Source organism: Haemaphysalis longicornis, unplaced genomic scaffold (assembly GCF_048455015.1).
Source record: "Haemaphysalis longicornis isolate Haplotype H1 unplaced genomic scaffold, Haemaphysalis longicornis Haplotype H1 scaffold_14, whole genome shotgun sequence".
NCBI classification, from domain to species: Eukaryota; Metazoa; Arthropoda; class Arachnida; order Ixodida; family Ixodidae; genus Haemaphysalis; species Haemaphysalis longicornis.
Genome location: NW_027526245.1, coordinates 52,418,461 through 52,434,563, shown reverse-complemented (window position 1 = coordinate 52,434,563; position 16,103 = coordinate 52,418,461). Strand labels below are relative to the sequence as shown.

Genomic DNA, 16,103 nt, shown 5'->3' with positions numbered 1-16,103 from the left:
ATCCCCTCCGCATTTAGGTATTGTTTTGACCCCGCTGTTCGCACTCCGCATCGGTACGCACTTCTAAAATTGAGGACTGTACTGTAAAAGAACCCGGACAGCGTGGCGGGATCCCAGCTGCTTATCCTTTTGTTTCCTATAATTTTCGGAAGTTTACAGTAAAGGCACGTGATATTATTGGAAAGTAATCGTAGAAGTGAGCGCCTGAACAAAAAAACGTGCACGCAAGTTTTTCTTCTCTAAATACTCCAGAAAGAAAAATATCAGTAAAATAATGGCTGCCCCAGCAGAAAATATATGTCTACCCGACAATCAGTATGTTCTTACACTATTTCAGTCCGCCTCCGTCTTTATCTTCGAAAAAATGCAGCAAGTATGAAGCGAGCGACCCGTTGAACGAGATCCCCAGTGCGCCACAGAACTAGCGCCCCGTCGCGGCTAAGATGTAAGCGAAACGGCCTTTGAAGCCCAACAGGCAAGCTGACAGACACACGTCGTAGAAGTGGGTGCAGCGTTCGCGACTCGCGAGCAGTGACGTAAGGCGTGATGTCCGCCGGCACGCGCCACATAGCGGATCAGTGCCTGAACTAAGCGTCCCTACCCTTCCCATTGAAAAGCGCGCGACGCGTCAGGCAATGTTAATACAGGCGGCGTTGAACAGACAGAGCTGATGATTTCGCCTTTCAGGGCGCGTTACAACGTTTGTGTGTGCCATGCCGTTGGCACGTCCGGCGGCTGCGCACTCCTCATCCGCAACAGCTTGGGCGTTTGCGAGGAGAGTGTAACAGTAAGCGAAGACGGCAGAGTGATTGTGTGTGATTTTGTGTATTGCCAGTGCGCGTGGCGGATAGTTTGTATTTATGCACCCAACAAAGAAAATGAGCGTAAAAGATTTTTTGAAGACATTGAAGTCTATCTCGAGTGTGATAGACAGATGATCTTTTTGGGGGATTTTAATTGTGTGAGTTGGGCCGAGGATAGAGTAAAAAAACAGCCCGCCCCGGACGCAACCGCGCTTCTTTTAGGTATACTTACCCAGGAACATAATTTGAGTGACGTAGGTCACGTACTATGCTGCGGACGCAATTTACGCACTTTCAAAATTAGAGCCACGCCAGATTAGATAGAGAATACGTGTCCTGTAGTCTAATACAACTTTGCAACAGTTATGAAGTTAAAAATGTGTCTTTTAGTGATCATACTTTAGTTTCGATTGTCCTGGGTAACCCGCCGCGGTGGCTCAGTGGCTAAGGCGTTGCGCTGGTGAGCACGCGGTCGCGGGTTCGATTCCCGGCCGCGGCGGCCGCTTTTCTGATGGAGGCGAAAAGCAAAAACGCCCGTGTGTACGAGATTTCGGCGCACGATAAAGATCCCCAGGGTGGTCAAAATTAATCCGGAGCCCTCCACTACGGCGCGCCTCATCGCCTTCGTTGCGTCGGCGCGTTAAACCCCACAATCAATCGATTGTCGTGGGTACAAAAATAACAAAGCCCACCTTCACTTGGAACCTATGGAATTTGAACGGGAAGCTTCTTTCGGACGAAGATTTTTTGGCTCAAGTAAAGAATATGCTTCAAAAAGTGCTCGACGTAGATAATGAAGATGTCATCGTTAAGTGGGAAGACTTTAGGAACAATGTCAAGATAGCCGCAATAGAAAAAGCTTGCGTTGCACACCATTGTGAAAAGCAGAAAGAAAACGAGTTACATGACGAACTAGACTTTTTCTTAAACCAGGAAAGTATCGTTCCAGGAAGAAACAAAAAAAAATAAAACAAATAAAAACTGAGCTTGAGATTATCGATACAGAAAGGTACCCAGGGGCCATGATAAGGGCACGGGCCGAACGATTGTGGGGAGGGGAAACGCCAACCAGGCGGGCGTTCAGTGATGAAAAAAGTTACGCAAAACGGAATGAAATTCAGGAGATAAGTTACACGAACACAGTTACGAGTGATAGACAGATCATAGAGAGGGCTTTCGTTGAATATTATACCGAAATGCTGGGTGTTCAGAAAAACGTTACGAGTGATTACAAAAGTACCTTTCTTACACTGTTGCCACAGTTGGATGAAGACATTAAAGTACAGCTGGAAGCTCCAATTACCAAAGCTGAAATAGAGACGGCGATTAATGAACTTAGCTTGGGAAAGTCACCGGGGCCGGATGAAATAGCCGCAGCATTCTATAAGGCGCTCAGGTCAGAAATAGCGGAGGCCCTGTACAGAGTACTTGACAGAGCATACGAGTGTAAAGAACTGCCTTTGTCTTTTCGAAAAACACATATTGTTTTGATCCCAAAATCTGAAGACCCAATCAAGCTGCAGTCAGTGAGTGCTTATCGACCGATAAGCCTCACCAATGTTGACTATAAAATTTTCGGGAAAGTACTGGCGAGGTGGCTGCAAACAGTAATAAAAGACATAGCCGGTCCCCACCAAACATGCGGAATTAAAGGGAGAACCATTTTCACGAACACGCACTCAGCGCGCAGCATATTAGAATGCATCGATGCAATAAGCGGTCGTGTCGCCATGCTGCAGCTCGATTTAAAAAAGGCCTTCGACCGTGTAGCTCATGAAGTGTTATTTTGTGTTTTAAAGCACGTGAATGTTGGCTCAGTGATTTTAGACGGAGTTAAGATGGCGTACAAGCAGTGCAGTGCGAGTGTCATTGTTAAGAAGAAATTAAGAATATAAGTATTAGCTTTCCTGTCCTATCTTCCGTAAAACAAGGCTGCCCCTTGAGTCCACTGCTTTTTGCAATGTACTTAGAACCCTTCTGTTTAAAGATTTTGACCAACACTAGAATAAATGGCTTTAAACTGCACTCAACTGAGGTAAAGATTCTGGCATACGCAGACGATGTTGCGGTGTTTTGTACAGAGCAGGACAGCATCAACGAGGCGGTAAAGGACGTCACAGCCTTTTGTAAACTTTCTGGCAGCACCATAAATTGGAATAAGTGTTCGGGCTTCTGGCATGGTGAGTGGGAAACCACACCACCTGTGTATGAAAATGTTCAATGGACTGTGGATCCCACGAGGTACCTGGGTGTGCCGCTTGAGTACTACCGGGACCCTGCCGAACACTGGAAAAAGCAAACTGAGCAGGCACGCGAGAAAACGTCGAAATGGGGAGGCCGTGGTATGTCTGTGTTTACGCGGGCGACTGTTTGTAATCTTTTTATTGTCGCAAAAGTGTGGTATGTGTTGCAGGTATTGTGAATGGCGAGGGGTGCGGTGCAAACGTTGCACCGAGTATTTGCACTTTATCTCTGGGGTTCAACATGGGAACGCACCAGTAGAACAAATCTTTTCCGTTCTGTAAAAAACGGAGGGATCGGCCTTGCACATTTGTTTGTGAGACAAGTAGTAGCGAGATATATTTTTTTGCGAGACCAGAATGATTTATTTTTACGAACTGTAGTCCAAGTGTTCCTACGAGATGAGCTATCCGATTTTGTTGTGTCGTCAAGTGATGTGACACACAATCGTGTGCGTGGTTACCTCCGTGAGGTAATCGATTCTTTCAAATTTCTTAAAGCCCGTTTTTCCATTGAATATTTAGTTAGTGTTTCTCGTAAACAATTGTATAAGGATGTGCTTGATGTTTGCTCGCCCGAACCTCTGTACCGCTCCGTGTACAGAGGAGAGGGTGGCAGGGATGTGTTGAAGCGAGTGAAAAGAATGCCTGTGCGACCATCTGTGAAAAGTTTTTTCTTTCAATTGCATACTGGCACGCTCCCAGTAAAACCACGGCTTCAAGAAAAAGGCTTATTTGTGGCTTGGTCCATTAACTGTCGCATTTGTCTGAAGCCAGAAACGATCGACCACATATTTATTGACTGCTCAGACTCCGTTTTTCACTGGGACATTCTGAAGCGCACGCTTAAAAAAGATCTTGTGATAACGCCCCATGGCATTCGTTTCTTGGCCTTTCAAAGCAGTGGTGGAGTGCCGTATGATATGTTTGTGCTGCTGAGTCTCCATAGTAATTGGAAGACACGAATGGCTGACAGACATGCTCATGTGGACGCCCAGCCCGCGAGAGTTTATTTCAAAGAGAGTATGGTGTACATGAGAGAAATTTACCGGGTTCAAAAAGAGCCGCCTGAGTGGCTACCTCTGTTGGACAGCTTGGTTGCACTGAAAGAATTGGTTGGTTGCACTGAAATTGCTTGGTTGCTTGGAAAGAATCGCTTGGTTGCACTGAAAGCTTGGGTTGCACTGCCCAAGTAGGGCCAGTGCTTATGTGTGCGTAATATTTTGTGTACGGGTGTTACATGTCCTATGTATGTGCCAAGCAGGCAATAAAAAAAAAGCCGCTATAGCTCAGTGGTAGAGCGCTGGTCTCGTAATCCAGAGACCGTGAATTCAGTCCTCACTGGCGGCAACCATTTTCTGTTTGTTGTAAAATAAGCATAAAACAAGCGAAATACGGAACAACGCCAGTCGGCGGGGCCACTATAGCTCAGTGGTAGAGCGCTGGTCTCGTAAAGCAGAGGCCGTGAGTTCAATCCCCACTGGCGGCAATCATTTTTTGTTTGTTGTAAAATAAGCATAAACCAAGGTGAATACGGAACAACGCAAGTCGTCGGGTCCGCTATAGCTCAGTGGTAGGGCGCTGGTCTCGTAACCCAGAGGCCGTGAGTTCGATCCTCACTGGCGGCGATCATTTTTTGTTTGTTGTAAACTAAGCATAAAACAAGGGGAATACGGAACAACGCAAGTTCGCTGGGCCGCTATAGCTCAGTGGTAGAGCGCTGGTCTCGTAAACCAGAGGCCGTGAGTTCAATCCTCACTGGCGGAAATCATTTTTTGTTTGTTGTTAAATAAGCATAAAACAAGGGGAATACGGAACAACGCAAGTCGTCGGGGCCGCTATAGCTCAGTGGTAGAGCGCTGGTCTCGTAAACCAGAGGCCGTTAGTTCCATCCTCACTGGCCGCAATCATTTCTTGTTTGTTGTAAAATACGCATAAAACAAGGGGAATACGCAACAACGTCAGTCGTCGGGGCCGCCATAGCTCAGTGGTAGGGCGCTGGTCTTGTAAACCCGAGGCCGGGAGTTCAATCCTCACTGGCAGCAATTGTTTTTTGTTTCTTGTGAAATTAGCATAAAACAAGGGGAGTACGGAACAATGCAAGTCGTCGGGGCCGCTATAGCTCAGTGGTAGAGTGCTAGTCTCGTAAACCAGAGGCCGTGAGTTCAATCCTCACTGGCGGCAATCATTTTCTGTTTGTTGTAAAATAAGCATGAAACAAGGTATATACGGAACAACGCAAGTCGTCGGGGCAGCTATAGCTCAGTGGTAGGTCGCTGGTCTTGTAAACCAGAGGCCGTGAGTACAATCCACACTGGCGGCTATCATTTTTTTTTGTTGTAAAATAAGCATAAAACGAGAAGAGTACGCAACAATTCAGGTCGTCGGGGCGCTATAGCTCAGTGAAGTCCAGTGTTATGTGACCTGTACACACTAGGAAGACTTCCACCCTCGTTCTCACAATCGCACACTGTTCTCATACCCAAAACACATGTAAGAGAAGAGCTCAGAAACGTTACTGCGTATAGGCCGATATCTTTAACAAATGTATGTTATAAAATGTTAATGAAAGTCTTTGTAAGGAGGTTACAGAGTGTGATAATAGACATAGTAGGCGAACACCAAACATGTTGAATAAAAGGAAGGTCTATAACTAGTAATATACACATAGCAGGGAGCATTCTCGAGTGTTGTGACGGCATGGATGAGGTTGTAGCCATGCTACAAATAGACCTTGAGAAGGCCTTTGATAAGGTCTCTCATGAGCTGCTCTATACTATTTTGGAAAACATAAACCTAGAAAAAGTAATAACGGAGGGCGTAAGAATGGCGTATAAGGAGTGTTCAACAAAGCTGGTAATAAATCAGTCAGTGAGCCGTCAAATACCTTTCACGCGTTCAGTGCGGCAAGGATGCCCGCTGTCCCCTTTGCGCTTTTTTTTGTACATCGAGTCCTTTTGTGCTAGCATAATAAACAGCAATAACATTCATGGTTTCCGGTTGCAGGCATGCGAGGTACGTGTATTGGCATACGCGAAAGATATCGCTTTATTTTGTCGTGACAGAAAAAGCATTAGCAATGGAGTTGCGTTGCTTAAGACATTTTGTGAGTATACTGGGAGCTCTGTAAATTGGAGCAAGTGCTTGGGTTCTGGCACGGCAACTGCGACGTGACCGCTTGTGTGTTTGAAGGTATGAACTGGCAGGTTATGCCTCCCAAATACTTAGGCGTTCCACAGGAAAACTACAGAGATAGCGACCCGTACTGGCGAAGCGAGATGACAGCAATGCGTGATAAAGCGGAAAAGTGGGAAGGGAAGGGGCGTGCGCTGTCGATGTTTGCGCGCGCAACGGTGTGCAACATATTTTTGTTCTCGAAACTTTGGTACGTTTTGCAAGTGATCCAGTGTTCTCGCGCTAACGTTCAGCGGCTGCATCGCGTTTGTGCTTTTTTTTTGGAGCTCGTCCTGGGAAAGAACGAGTAGGACGAATCTTTTTCGAAGATTACGCGAAGGCGGTTTATCGCTCTTGCATCTTTTTTTCAGACAAGTGGTGAATCATTTTTATTTCCTGCGCGAGGTAAAGGACCCCTTCCAGCGCACTGTTATTTAAGTCAGGTTAGGCAGGCTGTTGCCCCAATTTATTGTTACGTCATGTCAAAGCTACAATTAAAGAGTACACGTGTATATAAAAGAAGTTGTTCAAGCGACACAATTTCTTTGTGTACGGTTCTCTATGGAGTACTTGAGTGCCGTGTCGAAGAAAAAGTTGTATAAAGACCTTGCTGAAATCTGTTTTCGTGTTCCTTTATACCGAACCATTTTCCGGTGGGCCCCGGGCAGAACGTTGTGAAACGTGTAAAAGCTATGGCCATTGCCCCTGGTGTTAAAATATTTTTCTTTAAACTGCACTGTGGAGTGTTACCAGTTAAAACATGGATGTTACAAAAGGGTCTGTTTGTGCAATGGGGTGTGGACTGTTCTTTGTGTAAAAAGCCCGAGACGGTGGAACATGTTTTTTGGCTTGTTGGGATGGGGTGTTTTTGTGGGACGTTCTTCAGCGAACATTAAAAAAGGAGTTTCCGTTGAGCCCTTACGGCATTCGGTTTTTAGTGGTGCACAACGATAATGGAGTGCCGTATGACCTTGTGATGTTGCTGGTTCTCCATGAAATATTGAGGTCCCGAATGCCGTTTCGGCACTGTGACGTAGACGGAAGGCCAGCAAGGCAGTATTTCTGTGAGAGTGCCCAACGTATTGCAGCAATGTGGAAGAGTAAACAATGTACTCCTGAATGGTTGCAGGAATTTAAAAAGGTACTGTCTGTGCCCCGTTTTAATCATGTAACGCTGGCTTAAGTGAAGTCAGCGATTTTATTATGTGTCCGATTTTTCTGTATTATGTCTGAATGCTGCAATAAGGAAAAAAAGGCGCTATAGCTCAGTGGTAGAGCGCTGGTCTCGAAACCAGAGGCCGTGAGTTCAATCCTCACTGGCGGCAATCACATTTTGTTTGTTGTAAAATAAGCATAAAACAAGGGGAATCCGCAACAATACAGGTCGCCAGGGCCGCTATAGCTCAGTGGTAGAGCGATGGTCTTGTAAACCAGAGGCCGTGAGTCCAATCCTCACTGGCGGCAATCATTTTTTGTTAGCTGTAAATTAAGCATAAAACAAGGGGAATACGGAACAACGAAAGTCGTCGGGGCCGCTATAGCTCAGTGGTAGAGCGCTGGTCTCGTAAACCAGAGGCCGTGAGTTCAATCCTCACTGGCGGCAATCATTTTGTTTGCTGTAAATTAAGCATAAAACGAGGGGAATACGCAAGAACGCAAGTCGTCGGGGCCGCTATAACTCAGTGGTAGAGCGCTGGTCTCGTAAACCAGAGTCCGTGAGTTCCATCCTCACTGGCGGCGATGATTTTGTTTGCTGTAAAATATGCATAAAACGAGGGGAATACGCAACAACGGAAGTCGTCGGGTTGCTATAGCTCATTGGTAGAGCGCTGGTCTCGTAAACCGGAGGCCGTGGTTTCAATCCTCACTGGCGGCAATCATTTTTTGTTTGCTGTAAATTAAGCATAAAACAAGGGGAATACGGAACAATGCAAGTCATCGGGGCCGCTATAGCTCAGTGGTAGAGCGCTGGTCTTGTAAACCAGGGGCCGTGGGTTCAATCCTCACTGGCGGCAATCATTTTTTGTTTGCTGTAAATTAAGCATAAAACAAGGGGAATACGGAACAACGAAAGTCGTCGGGGCCTTCTATAGCTCAGCATTCTGCTTCCTGCCGCGCTAGTGTGCGGACGCGGGGTGATTGGCTCCTCAGGAGCGGTGAATGCGGCCATGTCTGGCCGCGGAAACAGGTTTTTTGGCCAGGAATCCAGAGATTATCCCGTCAGTTTGCCAATGCTGCCAACAGGTCGGTGTGTTTTAAACACCATTTTTCTTCATGCGGACGTTCGTGCGAGGCCTTATCGCGTCGAAGATTTCAGGGACACTTTGGCTCGTTTGGAACTGCTCCCCGAGGTGCTTGCCTTGGGGGCGTATCAAATGAACCACGTATGGGCCCTGACATTCAGGGACGAAAGCGGCGTAAAGCGCATGCCCGCGGCCACCGACGTGAAAGTGAAGGAGCGCCGGTGGCTCGTCATCGATCCGGCGAACCAGGATGTGCGGATGAAACTGCACTGGATTCTGTACAACCTGCCGGACGACGACGTGCGAGCGGCGCTGCTTCCTCACGGCCGTGTCGTCGACATCGGACGCGAGAGGTGGCGTGTCAAGGGCATGAATGAGAAAGGTTCGACGACGCGGTCGGTGACCCTCGGGCTCAACACCGGCGTGAGGCTCGACGACCTGCCGCACGAGCTCCGGGTTGCGGGCGGCCAGGCGCTCGTGGTCGTTCCAGGTCGGGGCCCGCAGTGCCTCCGCTGCTCGGGGACGGGCCATATGAGGCGCGACTGCAAGGTGCCGCGCTGCACTGTCTGCCGCCACTTCGGTCACGAAGCGGCGCAGTGCGTGCGGACGTATGCACATGTCACCGGACCTGTCGGAGACGCGGACGCGGCTGAAAACCGTATGGACGAGGAGGAGGCGGAGGCTGCGGCAGCCGGCGGAGGTGGTGCGTCCGCACCCGGGGACCCTTTGGCGGAACCAGACGTGGAGGACGTAAATGCTGCTCCCGTGGAGCAGCAGTCGACCTCCCAGAACGACCCAGCGCCGGTGGCACCTGTGCTGGACGCGAAAAGTGAAGAGTGTGTTGGGGCGGGTTCGACGAACACCGCCTTAAATCGTGAAGTGCGTGACGCCGGCGACGGCCACGGAGACGACCCGGAAGCCACCGTCTAGCGGCCGCGTAAGGAGGACAATAAGCGTGAGGACTCTGGTGACTCCGGCAACGTCAAGGCAAGTGTGGGCGGGGTTATGCTGAGGCGCTAAGCTTCAAGCCAAAGCCCAACACCACGCCTTACGACAGAGGACCAGCGGCGGGGAAGCCTCCGTAAGTGAAACGTTTGCTGTTTTTGCGCGGGAGGTCTTCGAATGAGCGTTACGGCACGGACAACATTTTTTCTTTTTTTGAGGGGTAGAAAAGGGGGCGGGGCTAGTGTTCCTGAAACGTGTGTGTAACAGTGTGTTACTTGCCTTCATCTTACATTCACGCGGTGTTCATTTCATCATCTGCGTTGTGCCACCCTTAATGTACGCGGCCTTTCCGAGCGTAAACGTCAGAGTCAGTTGTACAGAATCATCAAGGAGAGGGAGTTAGATGTCGTAGCATTTCAGGAGACGAAAGTAGAGACCGAGCAAAGCACGGAAAAGATGGTGGGTGTGTTTAGTCCTAGTTATGAAGTCTGTGTCAGCCATGCGGTGGGATTGTCGGCAGGTTGTCTGATTTTAATACGTCGGAGCAGCGGCGTAGTAGTGCAAAACGTTACGTCCAGTTTAAATGGGCGCTTTGTTATTTGTGATTTTATTTTAGCGTCAAAAGAATGGCGGATTGTTTGTGTGTACGCGCCTACAAAGGTCGACGAAAGAAAAGTGTTTTTTGAAGAGTTGAAGGCCTGGCTTGACACAGAACGGGCTCTTGTGTTACTGGGAGATTTTAATTGTGTGTGCTCGGCTCGCGATAAATCATGTGGCACTCCTTATCGCGATGGAAGCACGATTGCATTGAATGGTGTCACGGCAGATTTTGGTTTGGAAGATGTGGGGGATATGTTGGAATGCAAGACGCATATCCAGTTCAATCACTTTCAAGGAACGAGCCACGCAAGATCAGACCGAGCTTATGTGTCGTTAGAACTTGCGCCGGAGTGCTCTGAGTATAGTGTTACACCTGTGTCGTTCAGCGACCATTGCCTAGTGTCGTTCTTGATTGGAAAGCGCAAAGATAAAAAGACGTTCAACTGGGATTTATGGTAAATGAAGAGCTTATTATTGAACGATGAAGAATTTGTAAAAGAAGTAACGAAAAAGATCAGGAACCTTGAACAGGATACATGTGACTGTGCCTCTAAGTGGGAGAACTTTAAAGCAGATATTAAGATGACAGCATTGGAAAGGTCAACTGCCTTACATTATCATAAACGAAAAAAGGAAGTTCTGCTTACAGGAAACCTGGAGACTCTTTCTGCACTAGAGTGCGAGTCACCTGGACTGTTCAAGGAAGACATTAAAACTTTGAAACATCAGTTAGAAGCTATAGAACAAGAGAAATATCATGGTGCGATAGTGCGAGCCCGTGCAGAAAAGTTCAAGTTAAGGGAAGCCCCTACAAAGAGAGCACTCAGCTCCGAAAAGAGATACGCGACCCGCAATTCTATTGCTGAAATATAGTATAAAGGGCAGGTTCTTAATGAACAACAAGCAATTAGCAATGCCTTTTGTGATTTTTATGATGGTTTGTTTTCGTGCCAACCTGCAAACTTAGACGGGTTTAAGGACAATTTTTTAAGATTCTTGTCGACGATAGATGAAGAGGTGAAAGAAAATTTAGAAGTACCAATTACAGTGGAAGAGGTTAAGAAGGCTATCGATGAATTAAGTCCGGGAAAGCCTCCAGGCCCTGACGGGATGTGCACGGCGTTCTACAAAGCTTTCCGCAATAACCTAAGTACAGTTTTATGTGACCTTTACTCAGAAGCCTACACACTGGAAAGACTGCCCCCTTCGTTCTCACAATCGCACACTGTACTCATAAACAAAAGAGATGTAAAAGAAGAGCTCAGAAAAGTAACTGCGTATAGGCCGATATCTTTGACGAATGTAGATTATAAAATATTAATGAAAGTCTTAGCAAGGAGGTTACAGAGTGTGATAATAGACATAGTAGGCGAACACCAAACATGTGGAATAAAAGGAAGGTCTATAACTAGTAATATACACATAGCACGGAGCATTCTCGAGTGTTGTGACGGCATGAATGAGGTTGTAGCCATGCTGCAAATAGACCTTGAGAAGGCATTTGATAAGGTCTCTCATGAGCTACTCTATACTATTTTGGAAAAAGTAAACCTAGGGAAAGTAATAACGGAGGGCGTAAGACTGGCGTATAAGGAGTGTTCCACAAGGCTGGTAATAAATAAGTCAGTGAGCAGCCCAATATATGTCACGCGTTCAGTACGGCAAGGATGCCCGCTGTCCCCTTTACTGTTTTGTTTGTACATCGAGTCGTTTTGCGCTAGCATAATAAACAGCAATAGTATTCATGGTTTCCAGTTGCAGGCATGCGAGGTACGTGTATTGGCATACGCGGACGACATCGCTTTGTTTTGTCGTGACAGAAAAAGCATTAGTACTGCAGTTGCGTTGCTTAAGACGTTTTGTGAATATACTGGGAGCTGGGTAAATTGGAGCAAGTGCTTGGGATTCTGGCATGGCAATTGGGACGTAACCGCTACTGTCTTTGAAGGTATGAACTGGCAGGTTGTGCCGGTCAAATACTTAGGCGTTCCACTTGAAAACTACAGAGATAGCGACCCGTACTGGCGAAGCCAGACGACTGCGTGGCGTGATAAAGCGGAAAAGTGGGAAGGGAAGGGGCGTGCGCTGTCGATGTTTGCGTGCGCAACGGTGTGCAACATATTTTTGTTCGCGAAACTTTGGTACGTTTTGCAAGTGATTCACTGTTCTCGCGCCAATGTTCAGCGGCTGCATCGCGTTTGGGCTGTTTTTGTTTGGGGCTCGTCCTGGGAAAAGACAAGTAGGACGAATCTTTTTCGAAGAGTTCGCGAAGGCGGATTATCGCTCTCGCATCTTTTTTTGAGACAAGTTGTGAATCGTTTTTATTTCTTGCGCGAGGTAAAGGACCCCTTCCTGCGCACTGTTATTCAAGTCATGTTAGGCGGGCTATTGCCCCAATTTATTGTTACGTCTTGTCAAAGCTGCAATGGGGCAGTACACGGGTATTTAAAAGAAGTTGTACAAGCAACACAATTTCTTTGTGTACGGTTCTCTATGGAGTACTTGAGTGCCGTGTCGAAGAAAAAGTTGTATAAAGACCTTGCTGAAATCTGTTTTCCTGTTCCTTTATACCGATCCATGTTTCCGGTGGGCCCCGGGCAGAACGTTTTGAAACGTGTAAAAGCTATGGCCATTCCCCCGGGTGTTAAAACATTTTTCTTTAAACTGCACTGTGGAGTGTTACCACTTAAAACATGGATGTTGGAAAAGGGTCTGTTTGTGCCATGGGGTGTCGACTGTTCTTTGTGGTAAAAGCCCGAGACGGTGGAACATATTTTCTTGGATTGTTGGGATGGGGTGTTTTTGTGGGACGTTCTTCAGCGAACATTAAAAAAGGAGTTTCCGTTGAGCCCTTATGGCATACGGTTTCTGGCAGTGCAAAACTATAATGGAGTGCCTTACGACCTAGTGATGTTGCTGGTCCTCCACGGAATATGGAGGTCTCGAATGCGTTTCGGCACTGTGACGTAGATGGAAGGCCAGCAAGGCAGTGTTTCTGTGAGAGTGCCCAACATATTGTAGAAATGTGGAAGAGTCAGAAATGTACTCCTGAATGGTTGCATGAATTTGAAAAGGTATTGTCTATGCCCCGTTTTTAGTTATGTAGCGCTGGCTTGAGTGAAGTCAGCGATTTTATCATATGTACCGTTGTTTCTGGATTTTGTTTGAAACCGGCAATAAAGAAAAAAAAAGCCTTCTATAGCTCAGTGGTAGAGTGGTGGTCTCGTAAACAAGAGGCGGCGAGGGCAATCCTTACTGGCGGCAATCATTTTTTGTTTGCTGTAAATAAAGCATAAAACAAGGGGAATACGGAACAACGAAAGTCGTCGGGGCCGCTATAGCTCAGTGGTAGAGTGGTGGTCTCGCAAACAAGAGGCGGCGAGGTCAATCCTTACTGGCGGCAATCATTTTTTGTTTGCTCTAAATAAAGCATAAAACAAGGGGAATACGGAACAACGAAAGTCGTCGGGGCCGCTATAGCTCAGTGGTAGAGTGGTGGTCTCGTAAACAAGAGGCGGCGAGGTCAATCCTTACTGGCGGCAATCATTTTTTGTTTGCTGTAAATAAAGCATAAAACAAAGGGAATACGGAACAACGAAAGTCCTCGGGGCCGCTATAGCTCAGTGGTAGAGTGGTGGTCTCGTAAACAAGAGGCGGCGAGGTCAATCCTTACTGGCGGCAATCATTTTTTGTTTGCTGTAAATAAAGCATAAAACAAGGGGAATACGGAACAACGAAAGTCGTCGGGGCCGCTATAGCTCAGTGGTAGAGTGGTGGTCTCGTAAACAAGAGGCGGCGAGGTCAATCCTTACTGGCGGCAATCATTTTTTGTTTGCTGTAAATAAAGCATAAAACAAGGGGAATACGGAACAACGAAAGTCGTCGGGGCCGCTATAGCTCAGTGGTAGAGTGGTGGTCTCGTAAACAAGAGGCGGCGAGGTCAATCCTTACTGGCGGCAATCATTTTTTGTTTGCTGTAAATAAAGCATAAAACAAGGGGAATACGGAACAACGAAAGTCGTCGGGGCCGCTATAGCTCAGTGGTAGAGTGGTGGTCTCGTAAACAAGAGGCGGCGAGGTCAATCCTTACTGGCGGCAATCATTTTTTGTTTGCTCTAAATAAAGCATAAAACAAGGGGAATACGGAACAACGAAAGTCGTCGGGGCCGCTATAGCTCAGTGGTAGAGTGGTGGTCTCGTAAACAAGAGGCGGCGAGGTCAATCCTTACTGGCGGCAATCATTTTTTGTTTGCTGTAAATAAAGCATAAAACAAGGGGAATACGGAACAACGAAAGTCGTCGGGGCCGCTATAGCTCAGTCGTAGAGTGGTGGTCTCGTAAACAAGAGGCGGCGAGGTCAATCCTTACTGGCGGCAATCATTTTTTGTTTGCTGTAAATAAAGCATAAAACAAGGGGAATACGGAACAACGAAAGTCGTCGGGGCCGCTATAGCTCAGTGGTAGAGTGGTGGTCTCGTAAACAAGAGGCGGCGAGGTCAATCCTTACTGGCGGCAATCATTTTTTGTTTGCTGTAAATAAAGCATAAAACACGGGGAATACGGAACAACGAAAGTCGTCGGGGCCGCTATAGCTCAGTGGTAGAGCGCTGGTCTCGTAAACCAGAGGATGTGACTTCAATCCTCGCTGGCGGCAACTATTTTTTTTGCTGTAAATTAAGCATAAAACGCGGGGAATACGCAAGAACGCAAGTCGTCGGGGCCGCTATAGCTCAGTGTCAGAGCGCTGGTATCGTAAACCAGAGGCCGTGAGTTCCATCCTCACTGGCGGCGATGATTTTGTTTGCGGTAAATAAGCATAAAACAAGGGGAATACGGAACATTGCAAGTCATCGGGGCCGCTATAGCTCAGTGGTAGAGCGCTGGTCTCGTAAACCAGAGGCCGTGGGTTCAATCCTCACTGGCGGCAATCATTTTTTGTTTGCTGTAAATTAAGCATAAAACAAGGGGAATACGGAACAATGCAAGTCATCGGGGCCGCTAAAGCTCCGTGGTAGAGCGGTGGTCTCGTAAACAAGAGGCGGCGAGGTCAATCCTTACTGGCGCAATCATTTTTTGTTTGCTGTAAATAAAGCATAAAACAAGGGGAATACGGAATAACGAATGTCGTCGGGGCCGCTATAGCTCAGTGGTAGAGCGCTGGTCTCGTAAACGAGAGGCCGTGAGTTCAATCCTCGCTGGTGGCAATTATTTTTTTTGCAGTAAATTAAGCATATAAGGAGGGGAATACGCAAGAACGGAAGTCGTCGGGGCCGCTATAGCTCAGTGGTAGAGCGCTGGTCTCGTAAACCAGAGGCCGTGAGTTCAATCCTCACTGGCGGCAAACATTTTTTGTTTGCTGTAAATTAAGCGTAAAACAAGGGGAATACGGAACAATGCAAGTCATCGGGGCCGCTATAGCTCATTGGGAGAGCGCTGGTCTCGTAACCAGAGGCCGTGAGTTCAATCCTCACTGGCGGCAATCATTTTTTGTTTGCTGTAAATAAAGCATAAAACAAGGGGAATACGGAACAATGCAAGTCATCGGGGCCGCTATAGCTCAGTGGTAGAGCGCTGGTCTCGTAAACCAGAGGCCGTGGGTTCAATCCTCACTGGCGGCAATCAAATTTTGTTTGTTGTAAAATAAGCATAAAACAAGGGGAATACGGAACAATACCGGTCGTCGGGGCCGCTATAGCTCAGTGGTAGAGCGCTGGTCTTGTAAACCAGAGGCCGTGAGTTCAATCCTCACTGGCGGCAATCAAATTTTGTTTGTTGTAAAATAAGCGTAAAATAAGGGGAATACGGAACAATACCGGTCGCCGGGGCCGCTATAGCTCAGTGGTAGAGTGGTGGTCTCGTAAACGAGAGGCCGTGGGTTCAATCCTCACTGGCGGCAATCATTTTTTGTTTGCTGTAAATTAAGCATAAAACAAGGGGAATACGCAAGAACTCAAGTCGTCGGAGCCGCTATAGCTCAGTGGTAGAGCGCTGGTCTCGTAAACCAGAGGCCGTGAGTTCAATCCTCACTGGCGGCAATCATTTTTTGTTTGCTGTAAATTAAGCATCAAACAAGGGGAATACGGAACAACGAAAGTCGT

General features: G+C 47.3%; 19 non-coding genes across 19 annotated transcripts; all 19 read left to right on the top strand.

Moving 5' to 3' along the window:
- Positions 1–4,321: 4,321 nt before the first annotated feature.
- Positions 4,322–4,393, top strand: Trnat-cgu (transfer RNA threonine (anticodon CGU)). The gene has a single exon. It is a non-coding gene; the product is annotated as a tRNA-Thr (tRNA).
- A 67-nt stretch (positions 4,394–4,460) lies between these two features.
- Trnat-cgu (transfer RNA threonine (anticodon CGU)) lies at positions 4,461–4,532 on the top strand. Its single transcript has one exon. It is a non-coding gene; the product is annotated as a tRNA-Thr (tRNA).
- A 67-nt stretch (positions 4,533–4,599) lies between these two features.
- On the top strand, positions 4,600–4,671 carry Trnat-cgu (transfer RNA threonine (anticodon CGU)). Its single transcript has one exon. It is a non-coding gene; the product is annotated as a tRNA-Thr (tRNA).
- Positions 4,672–4,738: 67 nt separating this feature from the next.
- Trnat-cgu (transfer RNA threonine (anticodon CGU)) lies at positions 4,739–4,810 on the top strand. Its single transcript has one exon. It is a non-coding gene; the product is annotated as a tRNA-Thr (tRNA).
- Positions 4,811–4,877: 67 nt separating this feature from the next.
- On the top strand, positions 4,878–4,949 carry Trnat-cgu (transfer RNA threonine (anticodon CGU)). The gene has a single exon. It is a non-coding gene; the product is annotated as a tRNA-Thr (tRNA).
- Positions 4,950–5,155: 206 nt separating this feature from the next.
- Trnat-cgu (transfer RNA threonine (anticodon CGU)) lies at positions 5,156–5,227 on the top strand. Its single transcript has one exon. It is a non-coding gene; the product is annotated as a tRNA-Thr (tRNA).
- Positions 5,228–7,609: 2,382 nt separating this feature from the next.
- On the top strand, positions 7,610–7,681 carry Trnat-ugu (transfer RNA threonine (anticodon UGU)). Its single transcript has one exon. It is a non-coding gene; the product is annotated as a tRNA-Thr (tRNA).
- A 67-nt stretch (positions 7,682–7,748) lies between these two features.
- On the top strand, positions 7,749–7,820 carry Trnat-cgu (transfer RNA threonine (anticodon CGU)). Its single transcript has one exon. It is a non-coding gene; the product is annotated as a tRNA-Thr (tRNA).
- Positions 7,821–7,885: 65 nt separating this feature from the next.
- On the top strand, positions 7,886–7,957 carry Trnat-cgu (transfer RNA threonine (anticodon CGU)). The gene has a single exon. It is a non-coding gene; the product is annotated as a tRNA-Thr (tRNA).
- A 203-nt stretch (positions 7,958–8,160) lies between these two features.
- On the top strand, positions 8,161–8,232 carry Trnat-ugu (transfer RNA threonine (anticodon UGU)). Its single transcript has one exon. It is a non-coding gene; the product is annotated as a tRNA-Thr (tRNA).
- A 6,355-nt stretch (positions 8,233–14,587) lies between these two features.
- On the top strand, positions 14,588–14,659 carry Trnat-cgu (transfer RNA threonine (anticodon CGU)). The gene has a single exon. It is a non-coding gene; the product is annotated as a tRNA-Thr (tRNA).
- Positions 14,660–14,724: 65 nt separating this feature from the next.
- On the top strand, positions 14,725–14,796 carry Trnat-cgu (transfer RNA threonine (anticodon CGU)). The gene has a single exon. It is a non-coding gene; the product is annotated as a tRNA-Thr (tRNA).
- A 64-nt stretch (positions 14,797–14,860) lies between these two features.
- Trnat-cgu (transfer RNA threonine (anticodon CGU)) lies at positions 14,861–14,932 on the top strand. Its single transcript has one exon. It is a non-coding gene; the product is annotated as a tRNA-Thr (tRNA).
- A 205-nt stretch (positions 14,933–15,137) lies between these two features.
- Positions 15,138–15,209, top strand: Trnat-cgu (transfer RNA threonine (anticodon CGU)). The gene has a single exon. It is a non-coding gene; the product is annotated as a tRNA-Thr (tRNA).
- Positions 15,210–15,274: 65 nt separating this feature from the next.
- Positions 15,275–15,346, top strand: Trnat-cgu (transfer RNA threonine (anticodon CGU)). Its single transcript has one exon. It is a non-coding gene; the product is annotated as a tRNA-Thr (tRNA).
- Positions 15,347–15,551: 205 nt separating this feature from the next.
- On the top strand, positions 15,552–15,623 carry Trnat-cgu (transfer RNA threonine (anticodon CGU)). Its single transcript has one exon. It is a non-coding gene; the product is annotated as a tRNA-Thr (tRNA).
- Positions 15,624–15,690: 67 nt separating this feature from the next.
- Trnat-ugu (transfer RNA threonine (anticodon UGU)) lies at positions 15,691–15,762 on the top strand. The gene has a single exon. It is a non-coding gene; the product is annotated as a tRNA-Thr (tRNA).
- A 67-nt stretch (positions 15,763–15,829) lies between these two features.
- Positions 15,830–15,901, top strand: Trnat-cgu (transfer RNA threonine (anticodon CGU)). The gene has a single exon. It is a non-coding gene; the product is annotated as a tRNA-Thr (tRNA).
- A 67-nt stretch (positions 15,902–15,968) lies between these two features.
- Positions 15,969–16,040, top strand: Trnat-cgu (transfer RNA threonine (anticodon CGU)). The gene has a single exon. It is a non-coding gene; the product is annotated as a tRNA-Thr (tRNA).
- Positions 16,041–16,103: the final 63 nt, after the last annotated feature.